A 10,337-nucleotide genomic window follows, 5' to 3' on the forward strand; every position below is an offset into this window, starting at 1 on the left:
TTTAAAACATTAGGGAAAAATTGATGGAGTTGTTAATGGAAAATGGAAGATTATAGCTTTCAGTGACACATTAGACAAACACATTGAAACGATTTCAAAGTACTTTTCCCCTGCAGTATGGCTTATGTCTTGTTTCTGGGTTGTCAGTATCTTTAATTCATTCCAGCTGTGTCTGATTAGTTCATCTTTTTGAAGTAGTATAGTTTCGTTGTGATGAGTGAAATGTGTTTTTCTAATGTAATGGAAAATAGCTCCAGTTGCACCCATAAAGAGTCCTTATGATGGAGCCTATCACATTTCATTAATTTAATTTCAGAAGATGAGAATCTGATACGAAGTAGCCAGGATACTAGAGATGAAATTTTAAATGATCAAATATTCAAAAACTCTGTACATCTATGCTTCAAAAGGCTTATATATCCGTGTGTGTATATATATATATGTGCATATATATATAAATGTATATATAAAGATTTTACCTAGAAAAGTCTAATCCATGGATCAACCTTAAAAAATATTTTTGTTTGATTTTTTAGTGCAAGGAATATGCAATCCATATCCTGTTTTAGGTTAGAGGCACCAAGTCATCCCAAAGGACAGAAGAATGATGCCAAGCAGCTGGAGTAGATGCATACAAGAAGTGACGATGGTAGAAATGCCTTCTCTGTGATAATAAAACATGCAGAAGGCAGTAAGGCTTTGAGTGCCAGAACGTTCATATGTTGTAATATGTAGGAATAGACCTTTCAACAAGAGATTTAGATTTGTTTACTGGGTAAGTTTGACAATACACTCCTCATGGCAGTCTTCCTACAGGATATAATAGGTGGCTTCCAGGAGATGGACTCCTATATAATCTGACATGGAATTTTGGAATAAAGTTGGACTGCCTCTGGAGGAGAAAGGTGGGTACATGATTGATTCCCAGAGCTGGTGGAAGAACCAAAAGCAATACCAAATCCTCCATCATGTATCCAATCCATTATCTCATTTTGTTGATCTTCAGGGTTACTACCCTGTCATTGCATACCTAGATTTCTGCAAACATCCCCTCAACGACGTTTCCACACTTCTTTTATAGCTCCCCTACAATCATCATTCCTATAGCAACTAGAAGGATGTTCTTAAAAACACAAGATTGTTACACTCCTGCTTAAAATCCTCAACTGCCTTCCCATTTCACTAAATGAAATCCAAGTTCCTTGTCAGGGCCTTCAAAATTCCACATGACCATGACTTGGCCCCTGCTCCCTTCTAACATTATCTTCCTTCTCCTCTGTGGCAACTCCCTTACTGCTCTTCCCTAGGGCCTTGCATTTGCTGCTCCCTCTGCCTCAAGTACTCTTCTTGCAAACCCTCCTCTATTTGGTTCTTTCCTCCTTCTTATCATTTAAGTCATAGCTCAAACATCTGGTCCAATATAAATTACACAGCCCCTTCTCTATCTCCAACATAGCACCCTTTTAATTTTTTTCATAGCATCCATCATATTTGCTATTATATTATCCATATTATATTATATATTAATTTACCATTTTAATGTCTGTCTCCCTTCTCAGCCCACTAGAATGTAAATTTCACTGAAATTGGGGAATTATCTGTTAAACTATCCTTAACCCCCAAACACTACCAGTCTCATAGTACCCACTCGATAATAGTCATTAAGTAGACTGCTTGGGATCTTTCACAGGACAGTACATGCTCCTGACTACTCTCAAAGTTTCCTTACCACAGTTAGTAACTCCATTTAAAGGTCAGTCCCAGGACCCTCTCCTTGGGCCAGGCTGACCCAATAGTGCCTTCTTTCTGAGCTATACCATGGTTATCACGCCACCTATATACTCTATTAGTGGAAATCCTTCCTGACCCAGTACTCTTGGTGACACAGACTTCTAGGAGTCTTCCTGCCTATCCCTTTGCATAGTCAGGAATGAGACATAAGTATTCACCTGGAGCAGTGAAAGCAGTTACCCTATCTGGTGTATGAACAAGGCTGACTCCTTCCTCCCTCCTGTGGGGGCTGACTTGGTTAGTCAAAAGAACCTTCACTATGTTTCACCATCATAACTAGAAAATGAGCTTTTAGCATGTTTGGTATCAAGCATATTGATTATATTTATCAGACCCTTTCTATCAATTTTTCTCAATGGTGAAACCTTAGAAGGAGCCATACAGTTGGTGGCCCTGGCTGAGGAGGAGGCCTTAGCAGAGGGTCAGATGCATTTATTTTTGAGAGACTGACCATTCAAAAGAGAGTCACTGCTGTTTGGTACTGAGATTTGTCTGACAGCACAGAGAGGTTGTTTCATGTCAATTTGAGAAATCAAATGCTAAATCCCAAGGGGGTGGGGGATAGAATACAATCCAGTATAAAAGTGATAAATTAAAGCATACATATGTGGAAGGACAGAGCTTTGTGTCTCCCTGCAGTTGCGAGGTTATCTCTCCCTTTTCTCTGTGTAATGTAAGTGGCAGAGAAGCAGTCACTTTAAAAATGGTAGCTTCTAGTTAGATATTGATGTTACTGGAATTTTGTTTTTGGAACGTGAGGACAAGGTTTCATTTTCCAACATAACTTTTCCTGAGTGTAGTATTTGGAAAATTCTATAGAAAACTGTTTATTCTCTAAAAACGACAATTTATTAATGTCTCTATATCTGTTGCTTTTATAACAGTAAGATGTTTCTTTTTGTTGTTATTAACACAATAACTATTCAGAAGCAGTATAATGCCATGCTTTATACTGCTTGGTGACATTTTCATCACGGCACTTTGTGTAATGAGAAAGCACGTGTGTACAAAGAAACTGGTTTCTGCGATCTTTGTGCCCCAAATACTGGTCTTTCCTTTAGTATGTTGTGTACCATTCCATAGGTTGTAGTAGTTCCATTCTCATTTAGGCATTGTTAGTTTAAAAAAATCTTATATTTAAAGTTGATGGTGAAATTAATTCTCCCAAAGCCAAGACCTTGTTGATTTTTCAATATAACTTCTGATCGTTCATCCCTGGAATCCGAAAGACCAGAAAAGTCAATCAAGCATCAAATGCTGACAACCAAGGCAGTAGGACAGTGTTGTTTAGCACTTAAAATATATTGAAATTGGGGTTTGGTGGTGGCATTGTGGACCATGGCAATGGGTGGGGTGACAGAGAGGTGGGGATGGGGACGCCTGAGCTGGGAGGTCGCGGCAGCTGGCGCTGCTGACCGCACACCCCGAGTCTGGATCCGGCAGTGGGGGAGCACCTGAAAGTATATCTTCTAATCTGAAAAAGTCTTCCATGAAAACCTTCACCTTTTAAAAATAAATTATGCCATCTGTTTTCCTAAAAGACTGAAATGGGGGTTAGCATTCTGAGGGCCCCTTGGTTATGAATGTGTTTCAGTTTCATAACACCTCCTGCTATGGTAGACATCCTTGACATCTGGGCAGTGTATTCACAGATTGCATCTGATAACTCCATACTTGTGTATTTCTTTTTGGCCACTGGGATGTATATCCAGTTGGCGGTACCTCGAGAAGATACCATTTCTCATATTAAGCAGATGTTAGGAAAACAAGTTCACGATTACCCAATGTTTAATCTCCGTATGGAAATTGACTCCTATATGTCTGCATGTGTGAATCACACTGCTGTGTATGGGGAACTAGAAGATGAAGCAAAAAGACTCTGTGATGTCAGACCTTTTCTTCCAGTTCTTAAACTAGTGACAAGAAGTTGTGATCCAGGGGAAAAATTAGACTCAAAAATTGGAGTCCTTTTAGGAAAAGGTCTGCATGAATTTGATGCCTTGAAGGATCCTGAAGTGAATGAGTTCCAAAGAAAAATGCGCACATTCAGTGAGGAAAAGATTCAGTTCCTGGTGGGATTGTCTTGGATGGACTGGCTAAAGCAAACATATCCAGCATAGCATGAACCATCCATTCTTGAAAACTTAGAAGATAAACTTTATGGAGGAAAGTTCATTGTGGCAGTTCACTTTCAAAATTGTCAGGATGTGTTTAGCTTTCAAGTTTCTCCCATTATGAATCCTATCAAAATAAATGAACTGACAATTCAAAAGTGTTTGGCTATTCATGGGAAAGAAGATGAAGTTAGCCCCTAAGGCTATATATTGCAGGTCAGTGGGAGAGTAGAATATGTGTTTGATGATCATCCACTAATTCTGTTCTAGTATATCTGAAACTGTGTAATAACAGAACTCTGCCACATTTACATCCATGGAATGCTGCAAGATCGAGAAGGTGTATGAACAGGAAATGATTTCCATAGAGGCTGCCATCAATCAAAATTCATCTAACCTTCCACTTCTTTTACCACCAAAAAAACCCACCATGAATTATTTCTCATGTTTGGGAAAATAATCACCCTTTCCAAATTGTCTTGGTTAAGGGAAATAAACTTAACACAGTAGAAACTGTAAAAGGTCACATCAGAGCTGGTCTCTTTCATGGTACTGAGCTTCTCTGTATTTCTGCTGTAAGCTTAGAAATCTCAGAGAGAAATGCTCACATTTGGAATGAACCACTAAAATTTGATATTAATATGTGTGACCTGCCAAGGATGGCTCGATTATGTTTTGCTGTTTATGTAATTTTGGATAAAGTGAAAATGAAGAAGTCCACTAAAACTATTAAACCCTCTAAATATCAGACCATCAGGAAGGCTGGAAAAGTGGTAATGATACACTAACTTTTGAAAACAATTTAATATAATGATATAATTTTGAGACCTTTTGAAATAAAAATTTATTAATATTAGTTAAATTTTGTTTAAAATGTGTTGGAATTGAAGCTTGTTCTGACTTTCTGGAAGAAATAAGACAGTGACAAGCTTGGTCAGCTTGTTCCAGGGAGACCTTGAAAAGTTGGGTTTCTTGGATGGGTATAGCATCCCTTTCCCATCCTCACCTCTATCTTTCTGTGACTTCTCCAGACTTGATAGCATTAAAATTTTCTGTATAAAGGGTGCTTTGGTTCCTGACCTTGAAATGTAACATTTATCAGTGTGAAAGAATTATTAATGAAAAATACACACGTCGTATTTTTTCCTTGGCATCTTGGCTATTGCTGAAATGTGCTTTTCTAAATCAAGCTAGGCCTGGCCCTTGCAATGCAGCTCAAGACATATTCAGTGCTAAATCTTCATTATGTTTACTTTGTGCTGGGATTGGTGGGCTGAAGGAACAGCCAGGGTTGCCTTGCAAATAATTAAATTATTAAAATATTAAGATGCTCCTGAAATTTTTGGGAAAAAGTTTATTGATTTTAGGTGTTTTCATTTGATGTCAATGCCTTAAAGTGTTCATAAAGGGCTAGTAGGTTTTTTGGGATAGGCAAAATCAAGGAGAAGGAAAAGGAAAGGGAAAGAGGTATGGGAAGCAAGGACAAAGAAAAAGAGAGCAAAAGATTAGCAGGAAGTAGAAAGTGACTGTTAGCTTGGAATGTTCGACCCTTCCATAAAACCTTCTAATTAACATTTAAGACATTAACATTATTAAAACTTACATGCCAGGGATTATTAAGCATTTTACACATGTTTTTACTAATCTTGATAACAACCTGTGAGGTAACTTTATCTCTGTTTTATAAAGGCATCTTTATCTCTATTTTATAGATGAGGAGAATGAGGAAAAGAAAGAATGAAAGGTTGCTCAAGCTTACGTACAGGGCTTTTGCTAGTCCATACCAAGCTCTTGTAGAAAATTTTAAAAGGTGTACTATTCTGGCTCAACAAACTGGCTAGTGGAACACAAACTTGATTTAACCCCTCATTTATCCTTTCTTTTGGGCATAGTGGCTCTGGTTGCATAAGTGTACTGTGAACCAGAGCTGGAATTTGAACTCAGTAGTATTTGACTGCAAGACCTGTATTTTGTGCCCTGTGATTTGCTGCTTCTCTATGATGTGTCTGAAATACTGTGTGGGGACTGGTTTTCCATTGCTCAAGGAATAAATGGTTGTCCTGGAGATGGACCAGGTGGCAACTGAAGGGATTGATGGACTGTTGCCATCATAGTTTCTCAGATACTAATTTCTCTGCAGTGCTTAGAATTCTAAGATAGAGAGGAGCTGAGAGGCTATGGCCAAGTTCATAGTCTTTATCCTCGGCTATGGCTTGATGTCTATAATTTCTATCTACTCTGTTTCCATTAAAAAAGAGCTGAGAGATGAATACCCTTCAAAAATCCTTTTGCTTCCTTTTTTTTTTTTTAAAAGTCTTGGAAAGGGCTACATAAGTAGTCCATTATGCTCCCTCTTATATGGTGTCATGGTTTGAAGCTGTGTATACCCCAGAAAAGTATATTCTTTAAAAGTCAATTGATTTCTGTGGTGTGGGCCCATTGTAAGTAGGATCTTCTGGTGAGTAGGATCTCAAGTTAAGATGTGATCTGCCAGAGGAGATAAGGCAAGATGGCAGTGTAGTGAGGTGAGGAATTTAGTTAGTCTTCGAGGGCAGATATTAAATAGGCAGGGACTGAATGGAACAACTATTGGAAGGATATCAGTGACAGGACACACATCATACATCTGTCTAGAACTGGTGGAATGGCTGAGATCCCACACAGGACTGTAAGTATCCCAAGCCAAGGCATGAAAGGTTAGTTCCCAAGGGAAAAAAGAGGGAGACCCTACTAGAGGCAAGGAAGGTAGCTTAACCAAGCTCCAATTGCAGAATTAATAAACAACTTTGGACTGCTGAAGAAAGGCTCTGAGCATAGATACACCTGGACTAAGCACTAAAGGAACCATGAGTTTTTGCCCCTGCAGAGAGAAGGCAAGGATGGTGGAAAAACAAACAAACAAACAAAAAAACGACAGAGGCTTTTTGAGTTGGACAGCACAAAATACTGGAAAAGGGCTGGGCCCCAAGAAGAAGGGGCACATAGAGCTTGGGGAAACCTAGAGCCATATACCAACTCCTGCTCTTGATTGGCAAACTAATCAAGAGCTGGGGTCTGGATCTTTCTCTCTCTCTCCCTCTCTTCTTTTTTCACTTCTTAATAACCCCCCCTCCCCCACCAGATAGAATTATGAGCATACTCAGGCTCAAGCACTCATCCAGGCAAAGGCAGAATTAAGGCATGTCTGATAGACAAAGTAACTAGTCAGTTGAATGGAGTTAATTCCTTAAAGGGTGTACATTCCTCAAAGAAAGGGGGGCAGGGTTCAGCCAAAGTGGGTCAGGCCCCAGGGGCTGGAAAACCTAAACCCACCTACTACTTCAGCCTCTGTCTCTATCACACCAATAACAGGGAGAGGCTGCTAAGAATTAAAGGCACCATATCACTTTACACTGGTGGGAAACTGTAGATTGACAAGCACTGCATGCTGGGCAGGATAGGAAAAAATCAGAGTCTAGAGGCTTCATAGGAAAGTCTGACAACCTGTTGGGTCTCACTCTCAGAGAAACTTGACATTGGTTACATCCTTCTTATGAGACATGACCTTTTTGGTCTGGGAAATCTAATGGGGTTTGATCATAACTTAGGAGACCCTCTTCAACAAAAGGTTCCATATAGGTAGGATAAGAACCAGAAAAACAGACTATCAGTAAATGTAAAAAGAGAAGAAACAATAAGATATGGCATATGTATCAGTTTGCAAGCTACTGGAATGCGATATACCAGAACTGGAATGGCTTTTAAAAGGGGGAATTTAATAAGTTGTAAGTTTACAGTTCTAAGAAAGTGAAAGTGTCCAAATTAAGGCACCAAAAGAGGTTACCTTCATTCAAGAAAGGCAAATGTGTCTGGAACAGCTCTGTCAGCTGGAAAGTCACTTGGCTGTCATTTCCTGGTCACTTGCTCCAGGGCCGCATTGCTTTCAGCCTCTGTTTCTGTGGGGGTCCCTCACTTTACTTCTCTGGGGTTGGATTTCATCTCTTGGCTTTCCTTGTCTCTCCCCAGGCTTTGGTTTACTTAACATCACATGGGAAGGCACAGGGCAATATTTGCTGGGTTCCGGGCATCTCTAAACATCTGTGCCTCTGCTCTCTTTGTCAGCTCTGAAGTTTCTGTTGGCTCTTCTCTGTTGGCTCTGTCATTTCTGAGGTTTCCTCTTTTAAAGGATTCCATAAACTGCCCAAGAACCACCTAAAATGGGCAGAGTCACACTTCCATCTAATCAAAAGTTAACATCCACAATTGCACATGTCACATCTCTATAGAGGTAATCTAATCAAATTTCCAACCTACAGAGCTGAATAGGGATTAAGAGAAATGGCTGCTTTCACAAGATAGGAACAGTATTAAAACATGGCTTTTCTGGGGTACACAATATTTTCAAACCAGCACAACATATAAAATCCAAATGACAAATGTTAGAAGAAAGTATTGCATTTAAAATAATAGCATTAAATGTTAATGGATTATAATACCCAATCAAAAGATATAGATTGGCAGAATGGATTAGAAACAGGACACAAAAGACTCACTTTAGACCCAAGGACAAAAACAGATTGAAAGTGAAAGGTTAGAAAAAGATATTTCATACTAACAAAAACCAGAAAAGAGAAGGAGTAGCTATACTAATATCCAACAAATTAGACTTCAAATATAAAACAATGAAAAGAACACACAAAAAGGAAACTATGTATTAATAAAAGGGACAATTCATCAAGAAGATATAACAATCACAAGTATTTATGAATCAAGCCAGATATTTGCCCTAATATACATGAGGCAAATACTGATAACACTGAAGGGAGAAGTATTATTCTACAATAATAGTTGGAGACTTCAATTCTCTACTCTCATCAATGGATAGAACATCTAGACAGAGGATCAACAAGGCAGCAGAGATTTTGAATAATATGATAAATAAATAAGACTTAACAGACATTTACAGAACATTACACTCAACAAAAGCAGATTTTCAGGTACTCATTCTTTTCAAGTACTCATGGATGATTTCAAAATATACATTCTTTTCAAGTACTCATGGATGATTCTCAAGGCTAGACTAACATGCTGGGTCACAAAGCAAGTCTCAATAAATTTAAAAAAAAATTGAAATTGTGCAGAACACTTTCTCAGAAAATAATGGAATGAAGTTGGAAATCAGTAAGGGGTAGAGGGCCAGAAAATTCACAATTATATGGAGGCTAAGCAACACACTCTTAAGCAACCAGTGGGTCAAAGAAGAAATTACAAGAGAAAACACTAAATATCTTGAGGCAAATGAAAGTGAAAATGCAATGTATTCAAACCTGTGAGATTCAACAAAATCCAACATCTTTGTTGATGGGATTTCAACAAAGGTGGTGCTGAGAGGGAGATTTATTGCCCTAAATGCCAATATTAAAAAAGAAGAAATAGCAAAATCTGAGGGATTAACTGTTCACCTGGAAGAGTTAGAGAAAGAACAAAAAACTAAGCTCAAAGCAAACAGAAGGAAAGAATGAATGAAAATTAGAGCAGAAATAAATAAAATTAAGAATATGAAAACAATAGAAAAAAATCAACAAAACCAGAAGTTGGTTTTTTGAGAAAATCAGTAAAATCAATGAAACCTTAGCTAGGCTGACTAATAAAAAAGAGAGAGGATGCAAATAAATAAAATCAGAAATGAGAGAGGGGACAAAATCACCAACTCCACAGAAGTAAAGGAGGTAATAAGAGATGTTATGATCAACTATATGCTAACAAACAAGAAAATGTAGATGAAATGAACAACTTCATAGAAGAGCATGAACAACCAACAGTGACTCAAGAAGAAATAGATGACATCAAGAAACCAATCACAAATAAAGAGATTGAATCAGATGAAGCTCTCCCCCAAAGAAAAGTCCAGGACCAGGTGGATTCACATGTGAATTCTACCAAGCATTAAGGAAAGAATTAGTACCAATCTGGCTGAAACTCTTCAAAAGAATTGAACAACAGGAAAAGCTACCTAACTCATTCTATGACACCAGCGTAACTGTATACCCAAACCAGATAAAGATGCTACAAGAAAAAAAATTACAGACAATCTCTTTGATGAATACAGATACAAAGTTCCTCACTAAATACTTGGAAATCTAATTTAGTAGCACATTAAAATAATTATACAACATGACCAACTGGGGTTATTCCAGGTACGCATGGCTAGTTCAACAAAAGAAAATCAATTAATGCAATATACCACATCAATAAATCAAAGCAGAAAAATCACATGATCATCTTGATCAATGCATAAAAGGTATTTGACAAAATTCAACATCCTTTCTTGATGAAAACATTACAAAGATAGGAATAGAGGGGAACTTCCTCAACATGATAAAGGGAATATATGAAAAACCCAAAGCTAATATCATTCTCAATGGGGAAAGACTGAAAACTTTCCCTCTAAGA

The 10,337-nt window shown here is 38.0% G+C and overlaps 1 pseudogene; it reads left to right on the forward strand.

The window, feature by feature from the left end:
* The first annotated feature begins 3,374 nt into the window (after positions 1-3,374).
* Positions 3,375-4,693, forward strand: LOC143683346 (phosphatidylinositol 4,5-bisphosphate 3-kinase catalytic subunit beta isoform pseudogene; annotated as a pseudogene).
* The last annotated feature ends 5,644 nt before the right edge of the window (positions 4,694-10,337 follow it).

The sequence above is a fragment of the Tamandua tetradactyla genome, chromosome 5 (genome assembly GCF_023851605.1).
Source record: "Tamandua tetradactyla isolate mTamTet1 chromosome 5, mTamTet1.pri, whole genome shotgun sequence".
NCBI lineage: Eukaryota > Metazoa > Chordata > Mammalia > Pilosa > Myrmecophagidae > Tamandua > Tamandua tetradactyla.